Below are 13,216 nucleotides of genomic sequence, written 5' to 3'. Positions count from 1 at the left end.
CTCGGTTTCTCTTTTGAACTGATGCACAGCCAGGACAATTCAATTGTAACAAACTAAACTTAATTAGAACCAATGTCTTTGATAATCCTTGTTTTCATTCTAGGCAATTTTACTATAACTGTTACACTGTGTATTGTGTATTGAGTATAGTGGTGGTGGGCATTTTAAGGAGTGCTCATAGACACTCTCATATATAGCATGCACGCACCATAGGTGTGGAAGTTCACAGTCAACCACTCACATGGCATTCATGTTTATTGCCTGCACCATGGAGTAAAATAGCCTAAACGTACCTTTCTGCCTCCTCGTTATTGGATTGTACTTTCACCATGTCAGGACATAATACTGCCGACGAAGCGGTTTCAGACTGGAATGTTTGAAGAGGATTCGTGAGTAAAGGTCAAAGTGGATTTTCCTTTTCCGACACGATCATGGCTTTGTTTGGGAAGATTGAGGAGTTTGTTGATGAAAAGGATAGCTCCTGGGAGGAGTACGTTGGAAGGCTGGAATGTTTTTTCGTGGCTATTGCCGAAAAGAAACTCACTGTGCTGCTGAGCGTGTGCAGGGCGGTGAGGCATTCTATTGTACATTATGTTCTCCGCTCTGGCCCTGCCTACTGCAAAGAGTTATGATGATATAGTGGCATGTGTGAAGCGGCATTTCATCCCAGCTCTGTCAGAAATTGTGCATTAGTTTCATTTTCATACCTGTAAACAAAAGGCAGATCAGAATATATCCAGTTTCATTGCTGGGCTACACAGGCTTTCGTGCACTGTAATTTCGGAGATCAGCTGGAGCCGATGCTGCATGACAGAATTGTTTGTTGGGTATTAGATGAGTATCTAAATGGCGCCTATTGGCTGAGCCTAATCTGACATTTAGAGTGGCTAAGGAAAAAGCCTTGGCGGCTGAGACTGCTGCAAATAATGCCCGCCTGCTTTCCCTGAAAGACCAGGTCCTCCGACTGTGTCTGACGTTCATCTCACTGCACGTAGTAGGCCTTTGCGCATGGAGGGGGCGGAGTCAGAGTCCAGAGAGGACATCAGAGCCTGTTTCAGATGTGGGGGTGCCCATAATTCCAATAGCTGTAGGTTTAGGGCTTTCACTTCTCACTAATGTAAACAGAGTAGATATATAGCTTCAATATGTTTGAAAAAGTCCCAGTCTCAGGCCTCAGGCAGCTCACCGAAGCCCACTAGGGCCACACAGCAGACATACTTGGTAAACTGCGACCCAGACCCTGAGGAATATGTTGTCTATAGTACCCATACGGGGCCACAGCCTGAGAGGAAAAAGGCATATATGGCCACAGTGCTGCAGAGGATAAGTTCATTAGAGTTACCAACCTCAGAAATTGAAGCCCAAAAAAATGCTTCACAGAGTTCAAGTCACAGACACATCTCAAAATCAACTGTTCAGAGGGGACTCTGTGAATCAGGCCTTCATGGTCGAATTGCTGCAAAGAAACCACTACTAAAGGACACCAATAACAAGAAGTTTCTTGGCCCTGCTTGGGCCAAGAAACACGAGCAATGGAAATTAGACCTATGGAAATGTGTCCTTTGGTCTGGAGTCCAAATGGGAGATTTTTTGTTCCAACCGCCGTGGTTTAATGAGATGCGGTGTGGGTGAACGGATGTGCATTTCCCACCGTAAAGCATGGAGGAGGAGGTGTTATGGTGTGGGGGTGCTTTTCTGGTGACACTGTCTGTGATTTATTTAGAATTCAAGGCACATTTAACCAGCATGGCTACCACAGCATTCTGCAGCGATACGCCATCCCATCTGGTTTGGGCTTAGTAGGACTATCATTTGTTTTCAACAGGACAATGACCCAACACAACTCCAGGCTGTGTAAGGGCTATTTGACCAAGAAGGAGAGTGATGGAGTGCTGCATCAGATGACCTGGCCTCCACAATCCCCCGACCTCAACCCAAATTGAGATGGTTTGGGATGAGTCGGATGGCAGAGTGAAGGAAAAGCAGCTAACAAGTGCTCAGCATATGTGGGAACTCCTTCAAGACTGTTGGAAAAGCATTCCAGGTGAAGCTGGTTGAGAGAATGCCAAGAGTGTGCAAAGCTGTCATCAAGGCAAACGGTGACTATTTGAAGAATCTCAAATATAACATATTTTGATTTGTTTAACACTTTTTTGGTAACTACATGATTCCGTATTTGTTATGTCATCGTTTTGATGTCTTCACTACAATGTAAAAAATAGTAAAAATAAAGAAAAATCCTTGAATGACTAGGTGTGTCCAAACTTTTGATGTCTTCACTACAATGTAAAAAATAGTAAAAATAAAGAAAAATCCTTGAATGACTAGGTGTGTCCAAACTTTTGACTTGTACTGTATGATATATATACATTTACATTTACATTTTAGTCATTTAGCAGACACTCTTATCCAGAGCGACTTACAGTTAGTGAGTGCATACATTTTCATACTGGTCATACACGATGTGTAGATGATATATCTCTGTTACATACAGTCTGTCTGTCTACCTGTCGGTCAGTCTGTCTACCTGTCGGTCAGTCTGTCTACCTGTCGGTCAGTCTGTCTACCGGTCTGTCAGTCTGTCTACTGGTGTATATGAAGGAGCTACATGACTCAGTGTGCGTCCCAAATGGCACTACCTTTGACCAGGCCCACAGCATCATATTCCCTATGTAGGGCACTACCTTTGACCAGGCCCACAGCATCATATTCCCTATGTAGGGCACTACCTTTGACCAGGCCCACAGCATCATATTCCCTATGTGGGGCACTACTTCTGACCAGGCCCACAGTAGTCTAAAGTAGTGCACTATATAGGGAATATGATGCCATTTGGGACTGAGCCCAGTAGATCTGGTACTATGAAGTACCTACATGTCAGTACACTGTTATACATATCCATATTATTATATCTGAACAATATGTCCAGGTCTCAGTAGAGCGGTATAACTCATATATCCATATATATATATCATATATCCAGTGTAGAGGGTGTGTTAGGAGGGTCTCCTCCCCAGGGATCAGTCTCCACAGACTGGTTTCTAGCTGGAGGGGAACCAACAGGCGTGCATGGTCCGCACTCACCACCTGTAGGTCGTCAAGCAGGGACCCTCCCAGTGACATCTCTCCCAGAGGCATGTCAGGGTTTGTGGTGTGCAGGAAGCCTCTATACAGATATCTAGAGCTAGACTCTGAGCTCTGTGAACCTCTTCTGGGGCTAAAGCTGCTCTGGTAGAATAGTACTGCTGGAGACGCTCCTGCAGGGTGAGACATAGCTGTAGTCTCTTGGGTCTCTGGGACTCTGCTGCTTTGACAGGCTTCTCATCCAGACTAGACTTATGCTGCTGGGGCTGGCAAAGGTCAGCTTTCTGTCGCTTGGTTGCCTTGGTGATGTGTTTCATGACCACACCCTCCAGCCCCTTCCTAATGGACTTGGGGGAGGCGGAGACTAAGCTAAGCTCCTCCCAGCTCTCCGACATCTTCTGTTCCACCTTCTCATCCTAAGCCGCTCGGCCTGCATGTTCTATCAACCTCTTGACGGCCAACGTAGCGATGCCCAGCACCGCGGCCCCTCCCACTCCCAGAATCAATCGGGCATTAGCCAGCAGGAAGTCTATCACCACAGCAATGCCCTCCTCGCCCCGGCTCCTCCTCCACCGGAAGTCCATCACTTCCTGTCCCACAGTGACACCAATTTACAACGTCTGCTATGTTGTATTCTAACGCCAACACATTTGATAAAATAAAAAAAACACCGTTATTTAGCTGACTAGTCGGTTAGTCGATATATATATATATACACAGTGGGGGGGAAAAGTATTTAGTCAGCCACCAATTGTGCAAGTTCTCCCACTTAAAAAGATGAGAGAGGCCTGTAATTTTCATCATTGGTACACGTCAACTATGACAGACAAAATGAGAGAAAGAATTCCAGAAAATCACATTTTTAATGAATTTATTTGCAAATTATGGTGGAAAATAAGTATTTGGTCACCTACAAACAAGCAAGATTTCTGGCTCTCACAGACCTGTAACTTCTTCTTTAAGAGGCTCCTCTGTCCTCCACTCGTTACCTGTATTAATGGCACCTGTTTGAACTTGTTATCAGTACAAAAGACACCTGTCCACAACCTCAAACAGTCACACTCCAAACTCCACTATGGCCAAGACCAAAGAGCTGTCAAAGGACACCAGAAACAAAATTGTAGACCTGCACCAGGCTGGGAAGACTGAATCTGCAATAGGTAAGCAGCTTGGTTTGAAGAAATCAACTGTGGGAGCAATTATTAGGAAATGGAAGACATACAAGACCACTGATAATCTCCCTCGATCTGGGGCTCCACGCAAGATCTCACCCCGTGGGGTCAAAATGATCACAAGAACGGTGAGCAAAAATCCCAGAACCACACGGGGGGACCTAGTGAATGACCTGCAGAGAGCTGGGACCAAAGTAACAAAGCCTACCATCAGTAACAGACTACGCCGCCAGGGACTCAAATCCTGCAGTGCAGACGTGTCCCCCTGCTTAAGCCAGTACATGTCCAGGCCCGTCTGAAGTTTGCTAGAGTGCATTTGGATGATCCAGAAGAGAATTGGGAGAATGTCATATGGTCAGATGAAACCAAAATATGGTAAAAACTCAACTTGTCGTGTTTGGAGGACAAAGAATGCTGAGTTGCATCCAAAGAACACCATACCTACTGTGAAGCATGGGGGTGGAAACATCATGCTTTGGGGCTGTTTTTCTGCAAAGGGACCAGGACGACTGATCCGTGTAAAGGAAAGAATGAATGGGGCCATGTATCATGAGATTTTGAGTGAAAACCTCCTTCTATCAGCAAGGGCATTGAAGATGAAATGTGGCTGGGTCTTTCAGCATGACAATGATCCCAAACACACCGCCCGGGCAACGAAGGAGTGGCTTCGTAAGAAGCATTTCAAGGTCCTGGAGTGGCCTAGCCAGTCTCCAGATCTCAACCCCATAGAAAATCTTTGGAGGGAGTTGAAAGTCTGTGTTGCCCAGCGACAGCCCCAAAACATCACTGCTCTAGAGGAGATCTGCATGAAGGAATGGGCCAAAATACCAGCAACAGTGTGTGAAAACCTTGTGAAGACTTACAGAAAACGTTTGACCTGTGTCATTGCCAACAAAGGGTATATAACAAAGTATTGAGAAACTTTTGTTATTGGCCAAATACTTATTTTCCACCATAATTTGCAAATAAATTCATTAAAAATCCTACAATGTGATTTTCTGGATTTTTTTTCTCATTTTGTCTGTCATAGTTGACGTGTACCTATGATGAAAATTACAGGCCTCTCTCATCTTTTTAAGTGGGAGAACTTGCACAATTGGTGGCTGACTTAATACTTTTTTTCCCCACTGTAGAAGCAAACCGGATGGACATCATGAAAATGATCGGAGAAGTTGAGAGTAGAAGAAGTTCAGGAGCAAAAACAAATAAAATAGAATTATTGTAAAATTGACTGTGTCCATAAGGTGTAGATAGTAAGTATAGGCTGGAAGTAGAGGCCTGGGCATTGTTGTTCACTAATTTACCCCAAGTAGGGAAAGGATGGCGGGGTTGAAAAGTAATAAAGGGGAGTATATATAAAACATGGGGGATTGGAAGTGATGCAGACAATTACATTGATAGAAGTTACAATCTATCTCCAATATTAAGCTGATCTACCCCCAGAAAAAAAAAAAAAAAGATAGCCATGTTTCCGTGAAACAGAGTATGTTACAGGCCTTGATGTCTCTCTGGAAAGAAATCCTTTCCCGTAGTTCGTCGACTTTGTTAACCAAAGATTGAACATTAGCGAGTAGAGTACTTGGAAGCGGTGGGTGGTGTGTGCGCCAGCAGGCCGCTCCGATTGCCTCTCCTCCGCCAGCGATGTTTTGGGTCAGCCGCTGCAATCCATTCAGTTGCCCTGGGGAGAGCAAACAAAGGATCCGCTTCGGCAAAGTCGTATTCCTGGTCGTAATGCTGGTGAGTTACCACCACTCTGATATCCAATAGTTTTTCCCGGCTGTATGTAATGATGCAAAACACTTTCTGAGCTAATAATGTAAAAAATAAGACATTAAAAAACAAAATACCGCAAAGTTTCCTAAGAGCTAGTCGCGAGGCCGCCATCTTCGTCGGCGCCAGGTACCTATCCAGCAAAGATAGCAGCACAGTCATCAACTACATGCACCATTTCTTCACGAACTATGGAGTTGGGGAAACACGTGTGGGCCTGAATTGTGATAAATGCAGTGGCCAAAACAAGAACAAGTTCGTTGCTCTGGTATTGTGCCTGGCGGACCATGCACAAGCTCCACCACAGTCTGGACTTTAACTTCCTGATCACAGGCCACACCAAGTTTGCCCCCGACTGGTGCTTCGGCCTCATCAAGTAGCACTTCAGAAAGACCAGAGAGAACACTTTGTCCGAGATTGCTGGTGTTGTGAAGGACAGCACTGTGACAGGGGTCAACATCCCACAGCTGGTTGGACTGGAGGATGGTACGGTGCTTGTGGAAAGCTATGGCTGGCAACAACGCCTGACTCCGTACTTCAGGCCGCTGCCACAGATCAAGCAGTACCAGCACTTCAGGTGAATATCATTTTCATTGCATTGTATGAGGTTATTCTTCTGATCTAAACTTAGGAGGTGAATTGATGTTATGCAAGGTGGTAATGTCTTCTAAAAGTATTTTTTTTATTTCCTGTTTTACAGCTTCAATGCTCTTTTTGAGAAGATCAGGAAGTTTTGTGACAAAGAGGCTATGGACATCACATGCCCTGCACCAAAATCAAGGGCAGGACAGAAACAGACTCTCCGAATATAGATTCCCTTGTTCATTCGTGGTTCGGACGGACCAGTTCATCACTGGGGGTGAGTTCCAAGTCATCAGCACTATCTGCAGTGCCTCTATTCACATGACTCTCTCCTAACACACACGCCATATGTTGCTGCTACTATTATTATTTTTTATCCTGCTGCTCAGCCACTTTACCCCTGATTGTGTGCATATAACTACCTCATCTTTCACTGATATCGTTATTGATATTGTTCCTGTACATACTGTATATTCTTTTGTTCTTTGTCTACTGGCATTGACACTTGTTCTTTTTTTCTTTATTGACACTATCTATTTTTGATATTGCTACCATGCAAGTAACCATTTCGCTGTACCCTTTACAACTTCTGTAGAGACCCATCCACTTAGAAAGATGTGGCTGGGGGTTACAGCATTTCTTTCACATGACTCATCAATTTAGACAAGTGTGTCTGGGTGAGCGTCAACTAATATTTATTTAAAAAAAATATCTGGACACTTTCTGTTTACCTGGAATTTTTCCTTATTGTAGGCTACTACTTGTACCACTTTTAGTCTTAATCTTTACTACACTACTCACTGTTTAGCACATGACCTCACATGTGAACCCTTAAAGAGATGGGTGGAGCTGTCTTAAGAAGGTGTGAACAATCCTGGATGGGTGTAGAAAAAGAAGAGCTCTCCAGTAGGTGTACCAAAACATTCAAGGTATCAGAGCTCAGGATAAGACCCAGATACAGACAGCTAGAATCACAGATGTTTATTGACCAAACAAGGTGCAGGAAAAAGACAGGTCAAGGGCAGGCAGAGGTCAGTAATCCAGGGCAGAGTCAATAAGGTACAGAACGGTAGGCAGGCTCAGGGTCAGGGCAGGCAGAGGTTCGTAATCAGGGCAGAGTCAGACAGGTACAGAATGGCAGGCAGGCTCGGGGTCAGGGCAGGCAGAATGGTCAGAACCGGGGAAACTAGGAAACAGAAAGTTGAGAAAACAGGAAGACGGGAAAGCACGCTGGTAAGACCTGACAAGATAAGCCGAACTGGCAACAGACAAACAGAGAACACAGGTATAAATGTACAGGGGATAATGGGGAAGATGGGCGACACCTGGAGGGGGGTGCAGACAAGCACAAAGACAGGTGAAACCAATCATGGTGTGACAGAAGACAAAGGACAGTGAGACACAAGTTTTATCTTGGACGCATGAAATGTAGGATGGATACGGCGGGTGCGGGGCAACAGAAGGTTAACAGCAGAGGGGCTAAGGATTTTAGAGATGGAGAACGGGCAGATGAAAGGGGGGGAAAGTTTACGGGACTCCACCCGGAAGGGCAGGTCCTGAGTAGAGAGCCATACCCTCTGCCCGAGCTGATAGCGGGGAGCAGGGGTCCGGTGGTGATCCGCTTGTCGCCGATACCTGGATGTGGTCTTCAAAAGAGCAGCCAGGGCTCTCTCCAGGTACGGCGACAGCAGCGGATGAACATCTGGGCAGAGGGTATGCTGACTTCTTCCTCTTGCTCGGGGAAGAGCGGGGGCTGATATCCCAAGGAACACTCGAAGGTCGAGAGACCAGTGGCCGAGCAGGGAAGGGTGTTGCGGGCGTATTCCACCCACACAAGATGCTTGCTCCAGGTCGTGGGGTTGGCGGAGACGAGGCAACGAAGGGCCATCTCCAGGTCCTGATTGGCTCGCTCCGCCTGGCCATTAGATTGGGGGTGGAAACCAGAGGACAGGCTGGCTAATGACCCAATGAGGGTGCAGAACGCCTTCCAGAACTGGGACGAGAACTGGGGATCACGATCGGAGACCATGTTGACCAGAAGTAGATGGATCCGGAAGATGTGCTGTGCCATGAGCTGAGTCGTCTCCTTGGCTGAGGGGAATTTGGGAAGGGGAATAAAATGGTCAGCTTTAGAAAACCTATCCACCACCGTCAGGATAGTAGTGTTGCCGTCTGACGGGGGAAGCCCAGTAACAAAGTCCAGGGATATATGGGACCAGGGGTGGTGAGGAACAAGGTGTGGTTGAAGAAGGCCAGCCGGAGCTTGCCGCAGAGTCTTATTTTGTGCACACACCGTGCAGGCGGTGACGAATGCAGAGACATCCGGCACCATGGAAGGCCACCAAAAGCGTCATCAGACAAAAGCCAGGGTCCGACGGGAGCCTGGATGGCAGGTCAGTCTACAGGAATGTGCCCATTCCAGGACCGGGGTACGGGCAGAGTCCGGGAAAAACATCCGGTGTGCCGGAACCCCTCCGTTGGGAGCGCTGTGCCTTACAGACCAGGCTCTCTATACCCCAGACAACTGCAGCCGCTAGACAGGAGGTAGGGAGGATGGTCTCGGGGTCAGACGGAGTAGCAGCGGGGTAATACAACCTTGAGAGTGCGTTCGGCTTCACGTTCTAGATCCCCGAGCGGTAAGAGAGAGTGAAATTGACGGAATGGGTCCGGATGGACTAAGATGGGGCTGTAGTGAATCAACGTTTGAGGTCCGAGAACGCCTGGTCAGCTGCTGGAGACCACGTGAAGGGAACCTTGGGAGAGGTGAGGGCTGTGAGTGGGGAAGCCAGGATGCCGTAACCCCGGATGAAGCGGCGGTAGAAGTTAGCAAACCCCAGGAAATGTTGCAGCTGCACTCTGGATGTGGGTTGAGGCCAATCCACCACCGCTCTCACCTTGTCTGGATCCATCTGTATATGTCCTGCAGCGATGACGTATCCAAGGAAGGAGATAGTGGAGCGATGGAACTCACACTTCTCTGCTTTAACGAAAAGCTGGTTCTCCAGGAGACACTGAAGGATTGTCGGACGTGGAGGATGTGTTCTTGAGCTGACCTGGAAAAGACCAGGATGTCATCGAGGTAGACAAACACGAACTCCCTGCAACAAGAGAGTTCTCAATGTACTCCTCCATAGCCTTGATCTCCAGACCCGACAGGAGTAAAGCCGCCCCCGAGGTGTAGTGCCCGGGAGAAGGTCAATGGCGCAGTCGTAGGGTCGATGCGGAGGGAGAGAAGTAACGTGGGCCTTGTTGAAGACCTCCCGGAGGTCCAGGTACTCCGTCGGAATGGCGGAGAGGTCCGAGGCGTCTCTCAAGCCTGCAGGAAGAAGTCCAGGGGCCGGCAAGGCTGACTTGAGACAATGAGCATGGCAGAACGGGAACCAACCCATGCTAGCACCAGCAGCCCAGTCGTTTGTGCTTCTGGAGCCAAGAATATCCCAAAACCACCGGTACATGGGGAGATGAGCAGGAACTGCATACACTCAGTGTGATTTCCTGATACTCGTAGGTCGATAGGAATCGTATTGCGGGTGACTCCGCCAATAGAGCCCCCATCCAGCGCTCTGACGTCCATGGGAATGGAGAGGGGCTGAGCGGAGATTCCAAGCTCCGACACCAAGGTAGTATCGATAAAGCTCTCATCGGCCCCAGAGTCAATGAGCACCCGGAGTGATTTTCCCTCGTCACCCTATAATGGTGGCATGGAGAGGGGTGCGAGTAATGGGAGATTGGGAAATCTCTGTACGGCTCACCAGAGCACCGGTACCTACTGATGAGCCTGGTCTTTTAAAATGGACGGGTGGAAATATAATGTAATGTAGTCCCGCAATACAGACAGCTCCTGGTGTTCAGTCTGCGTAAACATTAATCCGGAGACAATCGAGCCCTTCTCAGTAGCTTGGGCTCTGGAGGAGGCGAGCCGACCACCCTCGGCGATTCCCCTGAGCACTCGGGTGACATCGGATTCTCTTGGAAGTGCCTTCGGGGGTTTCCGGGATTCCTTGGAGGCGAGGTGGGAATCGAGGGCGAGTGAGGGCGACAGGGAACAGATTCCCTTTCCTTCCTAAGTTCTCGTAGCCGCCCATCGATCTGGATGGTCAAGGCTATGAGGGAGTCGAGGTCCATGGGAAGCTCCCGGGCTGCGAGCTCATCTTTGATCACCTGCGATAATCCGTGAAGGAACAGGTCGAACAAAGCTTCTGGGTTCCAGGCACTCTCCACCGCCAATGTGGGAAAATCCACCGAGTAGCCTGCCACAACATGGGAGTCTTGGCGTAGCTGGAGCAGTTTATGAGCAGCCTCTCTCCCGGACAACGGAGACTCTAACACCTTCCGCCACAAACTCCTCCAGACTGAGGCAGATGGCGGAATGTTGCTCCCACACCGCCGTAGCCCAGATGAGTGCCTTCCCAGACATCAGCGTTATGATGTATGCTATCCTCGAGCGGTCCGAGGGGAACGAAGAAGGCTGCTGCTCGAAGATGAGGGAGCACTGGGAGAGAAAGGCCCGGCAGGTGTAACGCTCCGGAGGAGGTAAGCGGGGTTCTCGGGACACTGGGGAAGGCTGGGATGAAGCGTTGCTGGTGGCGGGGTTGTTGAGAGTCTGGGGAATTACTGGTGTGGCTTGCTGCCTTGTAGGGAATCCACGGAATTGCTCCACCAATGTATCGAACGTCTGGTCATGGCATTCACCAGGGTATGGAGTCCCTCCATAAGGCATTGCAGTAACTCCTCGTGTCTTCCAATGGTGGCTCCTTGCTGGGAGACAGCGTTGTGGAACTGGTCTGAGTCTGCTGGGTCAGTCATGGCCAGTTCGTACTATCAGAACTCAGGATAAGACCCAGATGCAGACAGCTAGAATCACAGATGTTTATTGACAAAACAGGGGGTAGGCAAAAGACAGGTCAAGGGCAGGCAGAGGTCCATAATCCAGGGCAGAATCAATAAGGTACAGAACGGCAGGCAGGCTCGGGGTCAGGGCAGGCAGAATGGTCAGAACCGGGGAAACTAGGAAACAGAAACTTAAGAAAACAGGAAGACGGGAAAGCACACTGATAAGACCCGACAAGACAAGACGAACTGGCAACAGACAAACAGAGGACACAGGTATAAATGAACAGGGGATAATGGGGAAGATGGGCGACACCTGGAGGGGGGTGGAGACCAGCACAAAAACAGGTGAAACCGATCAGGATGTGACACAAGGGCCATTTTCTCAAAAGTTTGGTTACAAGTTTATCAACTTTCAAAGCAGAATTGCTTTCCCATTGTTCCTCAAATGCAGTGTATGATATAGCATTTTGTAGCTCTGTGTCTCTGCATTTATCCAATGTAAAAAAAACACAATTTCAAACTTTGTTACATAAGACCGAATCAAGGCGGTCGGTCACATATGGGCTCGGTGCCTTGTTTAGTCATGTAGACTCTGATGCTCGGGAGGCACCCGTGTGCTCATCTAGGACCCTAACTGCCACTGAACAGAACTATGCGCAGCTGGATAAAGAGGCCCTGGTGAAATTTTTTGCAGTCAAGAATTTCCATTAGTATTTGTTAGGTTGCTATTTTGTGGTCTACACCAACCATAAGTCCTTGCTGGGCCAGCTTAATAATTTGAAGCCCATTCCCTATATTCTCTCCACTCAGATGGTCAGATGGAGCCTGATACTGGGAGCCCATAGTTATGAGCTTTGCTATCGTCTAGGGAAGCAGCTGGCTAATACAGATGCCTTGAGCCGCCTGCTACTCGCTACCCCTTTGTCTGAGCCACAACATTCCTGGGAAGTGATGCTGTTGGAGGTGGTGCCTGATGCCCCTCTCCATGCTTCTAGAATAGCCGCACTGACCTTGAAGGATCCTGTCCCTGGTGTTCCCCTGGGTGCTGCAAGGATGGAGATCTGAGGTTCCTGGCAGACAGGAAACCACTTGAGGCAAAAAAACGGCCTGACCTCCTCAGCCATTGCACCAGCTGTAGTCATCGGCAGTTCTATGGTAAGAAACATCATGGTTCCCAGGGCAAAAACTCTGTGCTATCCTGTAGCACAAGTACAGGACATTAAAAGGCTACTTCCAACCGTTCTACAACAGCTGCCAGGAGCTGACGCTGTCGTAGTCCATGTGAGGTCAAACGACATTAGGAGGGCTAGCTCGGAACTTCTGAAAATGTATATTAAAGAACTTATTCAAGCACTGAAAGATTACAAAAAGCAGGTAATTATGTCAGTTCCGGTATCATCGTTGGGCCGCGAATGTGAAAGATTCAGCAGGCTACTGGCATTACACACCTGGCTAAAAGATTACTGTAGCTCTGTTGGAATCACTTGTATAGATAACTTTGACACCTTTTGGAAACAGAAGATGCTCTACAGGAATGATGGAGTCCATCCGAATTATCTTGGCTCCTGGACTCTGTCCACACATTTCAAGGCTGTGTTGAGACAATGACTTATCAATGACCCAAGCCCAGCTCAGTTAATCCCTACCATTGTGTTGCTGAGTTGTCATAATGCTGCAGCAAATGTACATTATCCCAGGGACGTTGGCAGACATAATGTAAGTAACCTAATTTATGTCCCTCTAACTGCCCTTAATGCCTGTTGATCCTACAGCTA

At 47.9% G+C, this 13,216-nt stretch overlaps 1 pseudogene; it reads right to left on the bottom strand.

The window, feature by feature from the left end:
- Window positions 1–2,877: 2,877 nt before the first annotated feature.
- LOC121585309 lies at window positions 2,878–3,668 on the bottom strand (annotated as a pseudogene).
- Window positions 3,669–13,216: the final 9,548 nt, after the last annotated feature.

The sequence above is a fragment of the Coregonus clupeaformis genome, chromosome 17 (genome assembly GCF_020615455.1).
Source record: "Coregonus clupeaformis isolate EN_2021a chromosome 17, ASM2061545v1, whole genome shotgun sequence".
NCBI lineage: Eukaryota > Metazoa > Chordata > Actinopteri > Salmoniformes > Salmonidae > Coregonus > Coregonus clupeaformis.
The sequence above is the reverse complement of the archived record's forward strand: the minus strand, read 5'-3'. Positions and strand labels throughout refer to the sequence as shown.